Genomic DNA, 17,434 nt, shown 5'->3' on the forward strand with positions numbered 1-17,434 from the left:
CTACTTGACCGCGCTCTGTCAACGAACAAATATCCGAAGCAACTCTAAATGTCCAAAAAATGTGTCGGAATTTTTCTCCGCCAGAAAAGCGTCCTACATTATATATAATAATTCTCAATACGCTGTCAGCTGATGTAAGACAAATTATCGCAATTAATGTAATGTGTAAAAAAAAAAAAAAATTATATATGTATTTAGATTGCTCATCATTTATCTACATTTGATTCCATAAATAATCGTCTTTTGTCCACCTTGCAAATAAAAAATCAATTTCATCATAAGCATCGTTAAGTGCGATTATTTAAAAATGATAAATAGAGTGCATCTAGAGGTGCTCATGATAAAATTTATTCAAATTTTTTTAAATTTATTTTTTTTGGTATGATGGATAAGAAACGATTATCTATAGACAAATGTGAACAATCGAATGCCATATCAATTTTGTAAAAATTCGCATTTTGGGATGCCAACTTCACAGACCACAATAAGTATTCGGATAACTAACTTTAAATGTCAAAAATAATAGAATTTTTTTCCCCTCCTCAAAATAAAATAGAAAAAATCTATTTTAAATAAAAAATAACAGAAAAGAATGTTTGTGATACCCTATCAACTGATATAAAAAAATCGTCGTACTGCATTGTGTAAAAAAAAAATAAAAAAATAAAGTTAAAAAAGATTTTTTAAATCATGTGATTGGTATCCAAGTACCAGTATTGTGTTTAGATGATTTTAAAATTAGCTGGATAAAAATGAGATAAAAATATGTAAAAGACTAATAATAAGATGAACATGATTTTGTTTTAAATAAAAGAAAAAAAATTATATGGCAATTTATCTAGATAATTTTATAGATCACAATTTTTAAGACTATTTATGTAAACAGTTATACAAAAATGCAAATTATAAAAGGGATATAAAAATATATGTACTCATATTTTTATTCATAAATTGTTATCGCTTACTGCTAAAATTATCTTTACTAAATTATCTTCAGAATAATTTTCAAATAATTTTGGTTCAGAATCATAGCACATATAAATACTTTAATAGTATAACTTTAGCAGTAAGCGATAAAAATGTATAAATAAAAATATGAATACATATATTTTTATAATTTGCATTTTTTTAATAATACATATTTGTATTACACTGTAAAAAAATTTTGTAAAATTACATTAAAAATATGTAAAATTACATAAATAATAAATGTAAAATTACACGATAAATAATGAAAAGGTAAACATTTTTATTATCTATCGTGTAATTTTACACTTATTATTTATGTAATTTTACATACTTTTGTGTAATATATTACATATTTTTTTACAGTGTATCTATGTAAAGATAAGATGACGCCAAAGTATCATCTATATAATTTTATTTAGATAACAGCAAACACTGCCAAGCACTGATGCTCATATACTGATAAAGAGTGAAAAAAGTGCACTGACAGAAGGGATACGGCCCTGGACGGCGGACGAACGGCTTCGTCGGCCAGGTGGTCCAAAGCCTGGAACACCACGATATCGTTCTTCTCGCGGACATTTATGCCCGGCCGGACGGACGGATGGACAGGTGTTGCGAATCGTGGTGTCGGTGGCGCAATGTGTCGCTCGCAACGAGAATAACAGACGTGTGCCACGTGCACACAAGAGAGAGAGAGGGAGAAAAGAAATATTCGCGTGCACAGCCGCTGGAACAAAAGAATCGCGCGACTTTCTCGACGATTATTATTATACTCTGTGACGCGATCGTTGCAATTTCGAAAGTGCATATAGAGCCTGCTCCTCTCCTCTCTTTGCTCTCCCTTCGACGCAACACAGTCGCGTGCGTAACGCAGAGCAGATATATACATATGTATATATATATATATATATATATATATATATATATACATCCGTTGAAAACTTCGCTTGGCGATGTAGGTCACGAGTGTTGTGCTTAGATGATTTTTAAATTAACTAGATAAAGATGAGATAAAAATAGGTAAATTTATCTTAGATAAAATGAAGATGGTTTTGTTATTTAGATAAAAGATAAAATTATATGGCGATTATCATCTAGATAATTTTTTAGATATTGATTTTTAAGACTGCTTATGCAAACAGTTATAAAAAAAATGTAACTCACATTTTTATTTATAAATTTTGATCGCTTACTGTTTAAGTTCTATTTTTATGTGCTATGATTCTAAACCAAAATTATCTGAAAATTATTCTAGATAATTTTTTTTTCATTTGAGTCTTATTGCTTAAGTTCTACTCTCTGAGTATTTTTATTTATTATGACTATAAGCCATGTAAATTATCTGAAAATTATTCTAGATAATTTAGTAAAGATAATAATTTTTTTTCGTCTAAGATACAGATATAAATAATACATATTTTTATTATCTCTAAGATGACGCCAAAGTTTCATCTAAATGATCATCTATATAATTTTATTCAAATAACAGCAAACACTGGTAATTCGAATGTCAGGCGAGCCGTTCGATTTTCAGATGGAGTTTCGCTAGGAATTTCTGGTCCTTCGATTCGACTACGATTTTATTTCTCATTGTCAGGCTGTTTGGATTGGCAATTGTTGGTAGGCGCGGATTTAATGTCGCGGATATATACCGGTTCTCCCTATCGGTATCTTCGCGTTCGTCGCGCTAAAAATAAACGAGTCGCTTCTCGCCACAAGTCTAGCTATTTATTTTTAGATCTCCACGCGAATACGTGTTCACGGTTACCGAAGTAAGAAACTCCGGTTCGATGCTCCAGCGAAGATTTCTATTCTCGCGCGACTCTGTTGCACAGCGCGAACTTTCGAGCTCCGAGTGTACACGAAGGATAATTTCCGGAAAAGTCATTTCGAATATACAAATTTTCGCGGAATATATATCGGCCTCGAGATCGATGTGCAAAAAAAAAATAAAAACTATAAAAGAAATTTAAATAAATGTTATTATGAGCACCTCTGGATATGCACTCCGACTTATGGTTTTTAAATAATCGCATTTAGAGATTTAATTTTTTTATTTTTAATTTGCAAGGTGCACAAAAGACGATTATTTATGGTTAAATGTAGACGGTAAATGATGAGCGAATACATATATATGTATAATTTTTAAAAAACACATCTAGGGGTACTCATGATAAAATTTATTCAAATTTTTTGTATTTTTAATTTTTTTGACAGGTGGACAAAAAGCGATTATCTAAGGAATTAAATGCTATATCAATTTTAAAAATTCGCATTTTAGAGTGCCTACTTCATAGATCTCCTCAAGAGCATATACGAGATTGCGCGAAGCAAACTACGCGGCAAAGCTTTTTTTGAAAGTTTTTGCAGAATAAAAATAAAGGACGACGATATGAGAAAATGCTCACTTAAAGCCCTATATCGATCGCGACACGCGACACAATATTACGTCTCACTCGGAATAAATTGACCCCATTTTGAGATTGCCATTTAATCGATAAGCGCTAAAATACGCACGTAAAATCGGAGACTCTAACCGAATAATCATTTAGGAGTCCGCTCGAATTGACGTTTGCGCTTAATCGCTTAATAGAGTGAATGATTACCTAACCTTCCATTTCCTCATTCGATAGGGTATATATATATATATTGACAGTATAAAAAATATAAAAATTATTTAAATTATCATAAACATGGCGATAATTTAATCTCTGTATTCAGAAATAGGAAATGAAGTAAGAAGAAATCATGAAGTACTCAAATATTATTCGAAACATTGATTTTATATTGGAGGAAATTTGAATTATATATATATAGATATAATACAAATAAATATATTAGAAGTATTAAAGCAAATGCGCAAGATATACACTGTAAAAAAATATGTAATATATTACACACAAAAATATGTAAAATTACATAAATAATAAGTGCAAAATTACACAATAAATAATAGAAATGTTTACCTTTTCATTATTTATCATGTAATTTTACATTTATTATTTATGTAATTTTACATATTTTTAATGTAATTTTACATATTTTTTTACAGTGTATGTAAAAATATAATTTGACAGGATCTAAATGATCATTATTATAATCTCCTTGTGTTCAGAAATGAGAGAATAAAAAATCATGAAATAAATATTCTTTAAAAATATTCGAAATGCTTGATTTTATATTGTCGGAAAATTTTAATATATTATACATATATAATATAATTAAATATATTAAAGTTAAATCAAATATGCAAGATACATCTAAAAGTAATTTGGTCAAATATATAGACGATTTAAATTATTATAAACATATTATAATCATAATCCTGTGTTTAGAAAAATAGAGAAAATAAGAAGAGAAATTACGAAATAATTATCATAAACATATAAGATCAACAATTACAAGTCCTGTGTTCAGAAATGAGATCACGAAATAAAATATTCTTGTTCAAAAATTTCCGTGAAGTTGGCACTTCATTAAACAAAAACTAATTTTTTTCTTCAAGTTCTGAGTGCACTCCCAAGTTCTGGAGTTCGGAGTGCATTCCGAGTTCTGGAGTTCCTTATCAATTTTAAAAAAATATTCGTCCACACAAAATATTTGTCGAAAATATTCGAAACGCTTGATTTTATATTCCCGGGAAATTTTAATTATAATACGCACGAGCAAAAGAGGAGAGATTAAAGGCGGCGTCGGTATGTGAGGGATGTTTGCCACCGAGAGAGAGAGAGAGAGAGATGGAGGATTAAAAGCGCGGTAGATTATACAGAATTAACGAATTCGCGAACTCACGCGAATGCCATTGTTTCTCGAGAAAGGGTTGCTTCGCGTATTTCGTAAAATACCTTATAGCCCTAATCTCCATTTCAGCGTCGGCCCTCGACAATAAAAACATTTTATGGGGGAGATGGAAAATGACTCGACACACGTCACGCTAATTAAGATCTAACCGGCATTATTCGTTTGACCACCGCGACGGTGTTCACAAAAGACGAAGGAGCAGGGCGGCTGTAAACGCACGTTCCAGATGCGAGAAGAAAAGACGAAACTCTGGAGTGCAGGCACGAGGCAGGCGAGATATCGTACAGCTGCCACCGTATCGCGTGTGTAACTCGGTCGACCGGAGAGCGAGTTTAAATCTAGCTCAACGAAGGGTCCCCGAGGAGTTTAAGTACGGTTTCGGTTTGACTAAGTTATATCAATATATAGCGTCTAAGGACGAAGAATATTATGTTTAGTAATGGAAGGTGGAGATAAGGGCGTCCGCAAAGGAAAGCAAGAGGGGTCCTCTTTGAAATCAATGAAAAAAATTAAGCATTTGAATATTTCCTCTTTTGAATAAACACTGAAATTTATTTAAATTTTTAGTACAAAAAATTGAAAAAAAATTAAGAACGAGAAATAGGAAACAAAAAATTTTAATCATCCCCCCTTAAAATTAGTAAAAAAAAATCAATTAAAAAATTTAGCATTTGCTCTTTTTTTAATAAACACTGGATATTATTTGCATATTAAAAATAAAAAAAAATAGAAAATTAAATTTAATAAAATTAAGAACAAAAAAATGTAATCAAGCCTCTGGAAAATTTCTGCGGACGTCCATGGATAAGGATGTGTGTTATTGATTATTCTCGGAGGGATTTTCGGAGATATCGATAAGACAAGCAAGCAAATAGTCTGTTTCATGAAAAACATTTTTTGGAGAATAAAAAAATTTCTCGAGGAAAAAGATGCGAAAGAGAAATGAAGAAGAAGTTATTAGAAATCATTTTTATTTAATTCGTCGTGCATCTTTCTTTTGACATCGTTAACGTTTTTCGTCGCGCGTATTCGATGACACCGTCCCGATGGAAAATAATAACGAACGCGAAATTTCGACCCACTCTCCTCAACGTCATCGACCAGTGTTCATCAATTGCTTTCTTATCATATATAAATATACTGCGACGTGATTATTAATCAATATTACAGTGATAAATTCGAAAAACCCGCGACGCATCTCTTATATTAAAAGTCTTGAATATGCAATCGCATTGTCGTGACGATTTATAACAATATTGACAATATCGGAAATGTGGAACTTATAATAAACGCTCATATAATAACGCTCTTCAATTCATTTGTCTCATATACAATATTAATTTCAATACATATCTTATTAATTATTTAAGTATATTATAAATAAAATTTTATCTCGTTATATGCAATATTAATTTTCGCTAATATACCATAATTCGGCTTGAGTGTGAATTACGTCTTAATATAAATTGTATTAATGATTTAAATATATTATATAAATAAAATTTCTCGTCGCACATACGCAATATTAATTTCGATATTAAATATTTATGATTCGACTTGTATATATACATATGTACGTGCACGTATATTATGTTTTTTAATATACATTTAATTAATTATTCAAATATAAATAAACTTTCTCCTCGCGTATAAGCGAGGATCGATCGATGCGGCGCGAATTTTTTTTTTTTTTGCTTCGAACTTGTCGCTCAAAGGTGAAGAGCCTCCGAATAGCTTTCCAAGGGCTCCCCCTGGTTTCGGCCGGATTTGAATTTCGAACGGCGTGGCATCGCTCCGACACGATCTTCCCTCCTGTGCGCCTTCTTTCGGAAGAGTAAGGCGCGCGAAAGGGAGAAGGAAAATTGCGAAGGTCGTGCGCTCACCCTCGAGCAGGTGCCAGTCGTCGAGCGAGGCTAGCGTCTGATTGCCCTGTTGTTCGAAGTCGAGCATCCTTTCCCTCCTTCCTTTCCTCCCGGCGCGGCGTCCGCACTCGTTTCTGTCTACCTTATTATATTTTATTTTATTTGTCTCTCTTAATCTCCGTTCACTTATCCGGTCGAGTTGTCGAATCGACGCGCGCGACGCCTAAAGATCGATAGAGGAGAAAATTTTCGAGGTCATAGAATAACGCGCGATTAGAGGTGACTTTCCCTTATACGAGAGAAGAATAAAGCTTCTCTCTCTCTCTCGCCTTAAATACTTGGAATTTTCTTATCGCTCTTCTCTCAGCTGATTTTCCGCCCCCGCGCTATACCGGTTTCTTTTTCTCTCTTTCTCCCGCGAGTCGACCTGTCGACGGAAAGGTCAACTGTCTCTCGGAAACTCGCTCGTTTACGCGCTTACGATACTATCCAGAGCAGCCCATGAGTGGGGTTTACATGTGTCGAAAGAATAGAGAGAGAGAAAGAAAACAGAGACTTGTGTGAAGTTGGCACCTCATATTGCAAGAAACTAAATTTTTTTGGTTCTGAGAGTCTAGCCCAAAGAGTTGTAGAGTTCCTCATTAAGCGAATTAAGCCAAAAAAAAGATCCGATAAATTTTGAGGGTGCTAACTTCACGAAATAAAACTATTTCTAAAATTAATATAGAACTCAGAAGTTCTGAGAGTGTACCCCGAAGAGTTCTAGAGTTCCTTATTAAGCGCAAAAGATTAAGCCAAAAAACGATCGATAAATTTTAGTGCTAACTTCACAAAATAAAACTATTTTTAAAATTAATAAGGAACTCAAAAGTTCTGAGAGTGCACCCCGAAGAGTTCTAGAGTTCCTTATTAAGCGCAAAAGATTAAGCCAAAAAACGATCAATAAATTTTAGCGCTAACTTCACAAAATAAAACTATTTTTAAAATTAATAAGAAACTCAAAAGTTCTGAGAGTGCACCCCGAAGAGTTCTAGAGTTCCTTATTAAGCGCAAAAGGTTAAGCCAAAAAACGATCGATAAATTTTAGTGCTAACTTCACAAAATAAAACTATTTTTAAAATTAATAAGGAACTCAAAAGTTCTGAGAGTGCACCCCAAAGAGTTCTAGAGTTCCTTATTAAGCGCAAAAGATTAAGCCAAAAAACGATCAATAAATTTTAGCGCTAACTTCAAAAACGATCGATAAATTTTAGTGCTAACTTCACAAAATAAAACTATTTTTAAAATTAATAAGGAACTCTAGAACTCTTCGGGGTGCACTCTCGGAACTTCAAAAAAATAAGTTCCTTGCAAGATGAGGTGCCAACTTCACAGAGGTGGAACAGAGAGCCGGAAAGAAACACAGAGAGGACAGAAACCAACAGACAGAGAGGGGAAAAGGTTAGAGAAGGAAGGACAAGAAAGAGAGAAAGAGACGCAGCGTCTGCGAGACTTGAATGACGGAGAATGGGATCGTGTGGGAGAGACCGAAAGAAAGACAGAGACAGGAAGAGAACAGGACGGGGCAGAGAGGGAGAAAGACGGACAAACGCGACGACAGGCGTCGCTTACGTGCATTCGCGGCGGTACTCGAACCGCGACTGATTTCCCCTATCACTCTGAACTCAGCTGCCACCCACTCTCTCTCTCTCGCTTGCGCCGCCGCCGCCCTCGCGCGTTCATCCCTTCCCCCTCCCTCCGTCCACCCATCCTGCTGAACGTCTGACCCGCTCTAACCCCCGTCATCCCCTTCCCGACCTCCCCTCGCCCGCTTTACGCTCTACCCTTTCTCGCCTCTCTTCATCGTCTGTGCAACCACTTTGGTGAACGAAGTGTGTCTCACTCGTGGCAGCATATACTACCGTTTCCTCCCTTCCCCTTGTTCCGGTCGCCACCCCTTCGTCGACCCCGGCCACCTCCCTCCCCCTCCTCTCCTCTTCGTCCTATACTAGGTTCTCGATCCTCGAGCATGGTCCACGGCCGTTAATGTAGAGAGAACTCCGCGAGGATTCTCTCTTCCTAGGTAGTATTTCACACCGTCCTTCCTTCTTCCTCCTTCGAACGTAAGAATGCGCAACCCCTTTCCCGTTTTATCTCCTCCGCGCTTTTTCGCTCCTTCGTTGCGTCGGATTCCTCTCCATCCCCGTTTCGTCCTGGCTACACGAGCTGAACGTAAAACCGACAAGCAGTAAACGCGAGGGCTTATTACACGGCCACCTTGCGCCCCGAGGATCACGTTCGCCGAGTCTACAAGCGGCCCGTACATGTATGCTGTGTGGAAAAAAAATGTTGCTTTTTCTACGCGGATATATGGACGAGTTTAGATTAATGAGGCGATAGCGGAATCTAAACCGGATCTCGTAACGAGCTGAACACAGCGTAATGCGTATACATTTAAAATATTATCTATTATTTTTTTTAATATACAAAGTGTATATATTACGAAAATAATTTTTATGTATAAAATGTTAAAAATATTCAATAAAAAATACCTATACGTTTAAATATATATTGAATTTTTAATAAATATTATTGTATATTATTAAATCATCATTATACAATTTCACAGGCACCTCATCTTGCAAGGAACTTATTTTTTTGAAGTTTCGAGAGTGCACCCCGAAGAGTTCTAGAGTATTGCATTTATTATTCTATATTTTTATTATAATTATATATTTATTAAAAATGTATGTAGGTATTTTTTTATTTCTTCTTAGTAAAGTTGAATAAAACTATAAGTAGATAAAGATTTGGTGCTGAAGGAGCTAATGCAATTGAATATTTGATGATGCGGCATTATGAATATTACACATATACAATAAGAAAATGACATATATGTGTCAACCTCTTAAGCAGAAATATATTACGGATTATAAAATATGAATAATTTTAATTTTAAAAGTTTCGCGAGCCAAATGTGTTACGTCATCAATTACATAATTAAGACCGTCCAAATTTATACGTGTTTTTTTACGAAGAAGATTTTGCGCGCTGATACTTGTTTGTCAACAGATTCGATTACGTATCATATTTTTTCACGCGCAATATTGCAAGCTTGCAACACAAATCTATTTTGCGATTGCAACTTTCCACGATGTTTTCAGCTCTATTAGCGAAGAAATTTTGCATTCCCGACGTCCGCGATCGCAACCTACATAAACGTAGAAAGTAACGAAACGCGAGCGAGTATATAAGAAAGTAGCGTCTTTCTAAAAATAATTAAACGTTACCGATGAACGCAGAAATATTATATTCGCGGTTTAACAAAATCATAAATCTGGAATCGTCGGTAAACGAAAAAAAAAAAAAAAATGCCACGCACCACATTGATTGGTGTCATATTTTTGTTATACTCCATCCGCCGCGCGCGTTTGTTTTCATACAGCGTTTTACGGGTTTCGTATATACGTATAGCATATATATATATATATATATATATATATTCTCGTATCCGTGTGTTTTATTTAAAAGTTGCGTCGAGCGGTTTAAGCCCCCAAAACGCGTAACTTCATTTATCGGTAGTCCGCGGGATTTCGCCCATGTTACGAAGTGAGCAAGGGCCGGGAATCGTCCCTAAAAGTGCGGCGAGGGTGGCGCAAAGGGAGCTAAGCGAGCAAGAGATTGGTCACAGAGTGAGAAAGCCAGCGAACGAATTGCAGCTGCGAGAAAGGATCCCCATCTGCTCCGTAAACTGCTCTCCCTCTTTCGTCGTCTTGGCGAGCATGTATTTAAAACGGCGAAACCAGAAGGGTTTACGATGATAAAAGGTCTCGTTCGCAAATTGTTTCTTGATAAGTGTATATATCGCGACATATTCGACGATTAGTGGTAAATTTGAGAAAAAAAAATGGAACTTTCTCTCAACGATTTATTTAATTTGACCCAAACTAGCCAAGAAATTTTTATTTTATTTCCACTAACGTTTCGACCATCTGTTTTTGGTCCTTTTCAAGTGAAAAACTAGAATGGTAGAATTAATTATAATTAATAAATATTTTTGATGTTAAACGCAAGGATTAAAAATTTTTTACATACTTCCTTGATAAAAGCGCAGTAATTATTAAACAACATGATTATCGGAATTTTTTAAAAACATTTGAAAGAACTTTTGAAAGAAAGTAACCGCATCTTATCGTCAAAAAACTGAACCTTCCACTTTGTGGAAATAAAATAAAAATTTTTTGGCTAGTTTGGGTCCAAAATTAAATATATCGATCCTATTTTAAATACCACTAGCGACGTTTTAAGTATTCAATTTGATTTTCTTTTTTTTAACATGTTTATTAAGAGAAAAAAGAAAAATGATATAAATGAGTATAAGTGGAAGAAAATGAAATCCTATTCGTGATTTAATTAAATTAGAATTTATAAAATATCATGAAAAAATGGATTAGACATAAAAAATCGAGAGGATTTTCTTGATTCTTGGTAACAATTTTCTTGATAAGGTATCACACTTGTCGATTATATGGTAAGTTTGAAAAACTAATTTGATACATTTTTTAAAAGATATATTTAAGAGAAAAACAAAACATATGGAAATAAGACAATATTATTAGAAAATATATTAAAGACATTTGTATTTAAAATATTGAAGTATCTAGGAGAATATGACATAAAAAAGTATATTCACAAATTAATTCTTGATAAATATATCGCAACATTTGTCAATCAATAAATTTCGAAAACCAATGCGATACACACATATTTAAAAAGAAACACTGTTTAAGAGAAAAATAAAAGACAAGACGAAATATAAAAAAATATAAATGGAAGAAAATGTACTAATCCAACGTATCCATATTTAGAATTAAATTAAAATCGGTCGATAGAGAATTTATTTTCACATCCGAGCTCGAAATATTGTCAAAAAAAAAACTGACGCATATACAGGGTGTCCGGTAACTAACAAACCAACGATTACAAGTGGATTCTTTGGTCAATTTGGGAACGATTTTTCCTCAGCAAAAATGTCGAAAAAGGTCATCATTTTTTACAACTTTCCAATATTTGTCATTATGTATCTTTATAACTAAGCCTTAAATTAAAATTTTATTATAGTAAACTCTACCTGAAATTAACTGAAGAATGTAATTATGTTAGACTTTTAACTCAAAAACGTTTAGTTTTCAAAAAACCCATTTTTTTCAATCGCTTATAACTCGAAAATTATTGACTTCTCAACATTTTTGCCAAGGAAAAATCGTCTCCAAATTGGTTCGTTAGTTACCGGACACCCTGTATATTAACGCGAATTTTTTTCTTCACTTCGTATTTGCAAAACTATACTGCTACGGCGCGTTATCCCATAACTTGAAAACAGAAGGACGCATTGTATGCGCAAGGTCGAATATCACGAGAGAACGTCATTGAACATTCTCCTTGACGGATATTGGCATCGATGGTGCGTCGTTCGCGCCGAAGATTATACGAGTTATCTCGCGCAAAGTAATCCCCCTCGCTGCATAAATCTTTCGAATGACGAGACGCGCCGCCAACAATAATAATACGTACATAATCGAAGTGTCTCTCGAAGTATTACAACTTTCTCGACTTACCTCACGATCTGTCAAATCGTGACAAGTCGCGGAATACACTTGACTTTCATTCTACATTCTAGGTATCCCCGCAGAGTTTTTTCCAAAATTGGGGATAATTAAATTATTTTTTGTTTCTTACTTTGTTCTTAACTTTTTTTTTATTTTGTTTCAATTTTTGTTTTATATTAAATATACAAGTATGCAAATGAATTTCAGTGTTTATTCAAAGAGAAAGCAAATGCTTAATTTTTTACCGATTAATATAAAATATAAGTAATACAAAAAAATTGAAAATATAATTAAGGACAAAAATAATATAAAAATATTATTAATGTATAATATAAAGTATAAAATAATATAAAAATAATACCTATCTTTTATATTAATTTTTAACATTAAGTATAAATAAATTCCGGTGTTAATTCAAGAGAAGAGCAAATGCTTAATTTTTTACCGATTCCAAGGACAATAATTAAGAGAAAGCAAATGCTTAATTTTTTACCGATTAATATAAAATATAAGTAATACAAAAAAATTGAAAATATAATTAAGGACAAAAATAATATAAAAATATTATTAATGTATAATATAAAGTATAAAATAATATAAAAATAATACCTATCTTTTATATTAATTTTTAACATTAAGTATAAATAAATTCCGGTGTTAATTCAAGAGAAGAGCAAATGCTTAATTTTTTACCGATTCCAAGGACATAATTAAAGGGCATAATTAAATTATTTTTTGTTTCTTACTTTGTTCTTAACTTGTTTTTTTATTTTGTTTCAATTTATGTTTTATATTAAATATACAAGTATGCAAATGAATTCCAGTGTTTATTCAAAAGGAGAACAAGTGCTTAATTTTTTTACTGATTCCAAGGGGGGAGCGAGATTAAAATTTTTTCCCCTTATTTTTTGTCCTTAATTATATTTTCAATTTTTTATATTACTTATATTTTATATTAATCGGTAAAAAATTAAGCATTTGCTCTCTCTTTGAATAAACACTAGAATTTATATTTATTAGTATAATTTAATTATTAGTATAAAATAATATAAAAATAATACCTATTTTTTATATTAATTTTTAACATTAAATATAAATAAATTCCGGTGTTAATTCAAGAGAAGAGCGAACGCTTAATTTTTTACCGATTCCAAGGAGGGGGGGGGGGCAACGATGTGTCGCGTGCTCCGGCCCTGCGGCTCGCGCGCGTCGTCATTTGTCCTCCCCCTCCCCCTCCACGAAGAACCCCCCCTCTCCACCACAGCTGACTCGAGCGCTTCCGTCTCTGTTCCGTCGTCGCGTGGCCGCTCTCTCTCCCTCCATCTCACTCCTCCTCGCGGCCGCCACCTGTTTCTCGCTCTCCGTTCCGCTTACGGGATTCCGGTTCTGCATGCGCGCGTGCTTCTTTCGCCGGCGCAAACTTTCGACCGATACGCACGGCACGCGTCGTCGACAGACTCGCGCGATCACGTTAAGTAGGTAGATAGATATCGCGCGCGGATGGAGTATTCGAATATAATATATATATATATATATATATATATATATATCTGGATAACGATCGAACGAGAGGGGGGGGAGGGGGGGGGGAGAGCGTGATTAATGGATTTGTTCGCGATCAATTCGGTTTACGAGAGGTAAATGACCCCGCGCGCGCGCGATATTATCGCGCTACAAATCCATCGTCGGCCGACGACGTGGGCGATTAGATTCTCGAACGGGCCCCGCGAACGATGCTGATAAAACAAAATCCGGTGGTCACTTCGATGTAATACGATATTTGACGAGAGGGGGCGTGTGTTTGGATCGAGGTTTTATTGTCAACATAGAGATCCTTTGTTGGATAATTTCTTTCAAAACTAGGGGGCCGCGTGAAGTTAACCCCCCATTACTATTTTTTAAAACCATCAAGAACTTTGAAACTATATGGCAAATCTACACAAAACTCTAAACAAGATTAATTTTTTTATTGTAAACATAGAGATCCTTTGTTGGATAATTTCTTTCAAAAATGGGGGGCCGCGTGAAGTTAGCCCCCCATTACTATTTTTTAAAACCATCAAGAACTTTGAAACTATATGGCAAATCTACACAAAACTCTAAACAAGATTAATTTTTTTATTGTAAACATAGAGATCCTTTGTTAGATAATTTCTTTCAAAAATGGGGGGCCGCGTAAAGTTAGCCCCCCATTACTATTTCTTAAAATTATCAAGAACTTTGAAACTATATGGCAAATCTACACAAAACTCTAAAAAAGATTAATGTTTTTATTGTAAACATAGAGATCCTTTGTTGGATAATTTCTTTCAAAAATGGGGGGCCGCGTGAAGTTAGCCCCCCATTACTATTTTTTAAAACCATCAAGATCTTTGAAACTATATGGCAAATCTATACAAAACTCTAAAAAAGATTAATTTTTTTATTGTCAACATAGAGATTCTTTGTTGAATAATTTCTTTCAAAAATGGGGGCCCGCGTGAAGTTAGCCTCCCCATTACTATTTTTTTAAAACCATCAAGATCTTTGAAACTATATGGCAAATCTACACAAAACTCTAAAAAAGATTAATTTTTTTATTGTAAACGTAGAGATCCTTTGTTGGATAATTTCTTTCAAAAATAGGGGGCCGCGTGAAGTTAGCCCCCCATTACTATTTTTTAAAACCATCAAGATCTTTGAAACTATATGGCAAATCTACACAAAACTCTAAAAAAGATTAATTTTTTTATTGTAAACATAGAGATCCTTTGTTGGATAATTTCTTTCAAAAATGGGGGGCCGCGTAAATTAGCCCCCCATTACTATTTCTTAAAACCATCAAGAACTTTGAAACTATATGGCAAATCTACACAAAACTCTAAAAAAGATTAATTTTTTTATTGTAAACATAGAGATCCTTTGTTGGATAATTTCTTTCAAAAACGGGGAGTCACGTGAAATTAGCCCCCCATGACTATTTCTGAAAACTATCAAAAATTATCGAACTCTCGCAAATCTACACAGAACTCTAAAAAAGATTAATTTTTTATTATAAACACAGAGATCCTTTGTTGGATAATTTCTTTAAAAAATGGGGGCCACGTAAAGTTAGTCCCCTCCCCCATTTTTTGAAGTACATTTTCGTGCCTTTAATGGTCAGAATTATTTCTTAAAGCTATCAAAAATTCTGAAACTATCGCAAATCTATAAAAAAAGATCTAAAAAAAAAAAGATGAATTTTTTAAATAATGGGGGGTCAACTTCACAGGGGTTCGGGTATGAATTTTCTTTATCCCTAGCACTTAGTGTTTTTCTGTCATCAGCTGTCAGTGGCCGCTTCTGGTATCTATATATTTTCATAATATAAGTACAGTGGCGAGTCTGTCTTTCTCCGCTTTCCTCAGCCTCGAGAATCAGCGCTAAGGTTTCTCCTCTCTCTTTCTTTCTCCTGGTTCCATACTCGTCTTTGTCTTCCCAGCTGTGCGCAACCTCCTCCCCTTCCTTTACCCCCTTATGCTTGAAACGCGCGCGCGCACTCCATTCCAGATGCTCAGCAGTGCCGACAACCTTCCCCACCCACGACGCCCCGCATACATAATCGAGACAGAGAGAGAGAGAGAGAGAGAAAGAGAGAGGGGGACTGAACTCTATCGCGCTGTTCGTCGGCCCAGCCAAAATCATTTTACTATCGTTCGTAAATAAAGCTCGTTTCGCCGCATTATTCCCAGAATCGAGAAAGCATACTTGACATCTGTGAAGTTGGCACTTTTTCAGAGAACCAATTTTTTTTTAACTAAAAAAGATTAATTTTTTAAATAATGGGAGCTAACTTCACAGGAGTCATATATGTATGGCTCATATCGTTACTAGACGCTTGCTTTGACGGCGATTTAAATATTTTAGGTATTGAATTAATGAACGTGATTGATTTCGTTTATGAAAATTTCTTTCCTGTCGAAGAGTCGCTAGATAAAAATTTATGCATGTTATAAACTTTATTCGTAAGATAATACGAAGTTCGTTTCTGAATCAATTTCAACCAGGTGAACTTAGCCCCCTAATATAAGTATTTATAAAAATTTTTAAAGTGTTTTTTTAATAACTTTTTTTCTAGAGATGTGCAAACAATGTGCAATCGAATCATGTAAAAAAATTAATAAATTCTAATTTTGAGAAGCTAACTTCACCCGATTCATTTTTTTTCAAGTCAGACAACGCTCTCACTTTTAATTATTGTCAAACTTCAAATAATTATAATAATGTTAAAAAATAATTCTACAACAGCCTTTTCCCATAAATAAAATCTTGCAATTTTCAATTATATTTTCACCTAATAACAGATATAAAAAAAAAAAAAAAAAATGATCAAACTAATTAAAATGCTGTTTGAGGAATTAAAATCGAAACTCGCCGTCAAACCAAATCCAATTGAGATCTTAATTTTTAAATAACTTGAGATTCGTTCATCCAATGTAGTAAAAATGAGAGAGCCTTGATTTACTTTTCAAGAGAGACCCAAAAATCAACCGTAGACACATTCGTTATCGGTCAAATCTTGGCGCGACCTACGGTATATTAACATTCCATACGCTGGACAAGATCCAAATTACATCGGAATCCCGTTACCGCGTCGATATCATTCGATTAGCCGCGGGACACAACGACAGCGGGATATAGATATATGTATATATACAGAGATATCGAGTAGTATCGATTGCGGTGGCTGTGTTGGCTGCACGGTTACTCGAGTATCCGCGCGTCCGTAGTCGTGTAAAATCACCAACTCCTTGCTCGTAAATGCCGGACGACGAGAAGGGAGCACGCGGCGGGGAAGTGGGAGGGGGGACAAAAGCGCCGAGAAGGGGCAGGCTGACGACCGTGACGCTGTACAAGTATCTCCGTGCACGCTTCTCCTTTCGTTCGCCGGCACGCGTGACGTCACCGCGCGCACATATGTGACGCGCCACGCGACCTGTCAAACGACGATACGCGTGTGTGCGACGTCGTTAAGGTGCATCCGGGCGAGTGCACCCCCGCGAGGGAAGTCCTAATACGTGCCCACGAATTTGTTGTTGCGAGAGAAAAGTTCAATACAGGGTGTAACGAAAATGTGAGCTGCTATATATGTATATACTTCAGGAACGTGTCTGCTCGTCGAAATGAGCTACGAAGTTCGTATAAATGTGTAGATCCGGAAAGTTCAGATAATTACAAAGCGTTATTATTTGATTT

The sequence above is a fragment of the Nylanderia fulva genome, unplaced genomic scaffold (assembly GCF_048542155.1).
Source record: "Nylanderia fulva isolate GAGA-0341 unplaced genomic scaffold, ASM4854215v1 Scaffold39, whole genome shotgun sequence".
Lineage (NCBI taxonomy): Eukaryota > Metazoa > Arthropoda > Insecta > Hymenoptera > Formicidae > Nylanderia > Nylanderia fulva.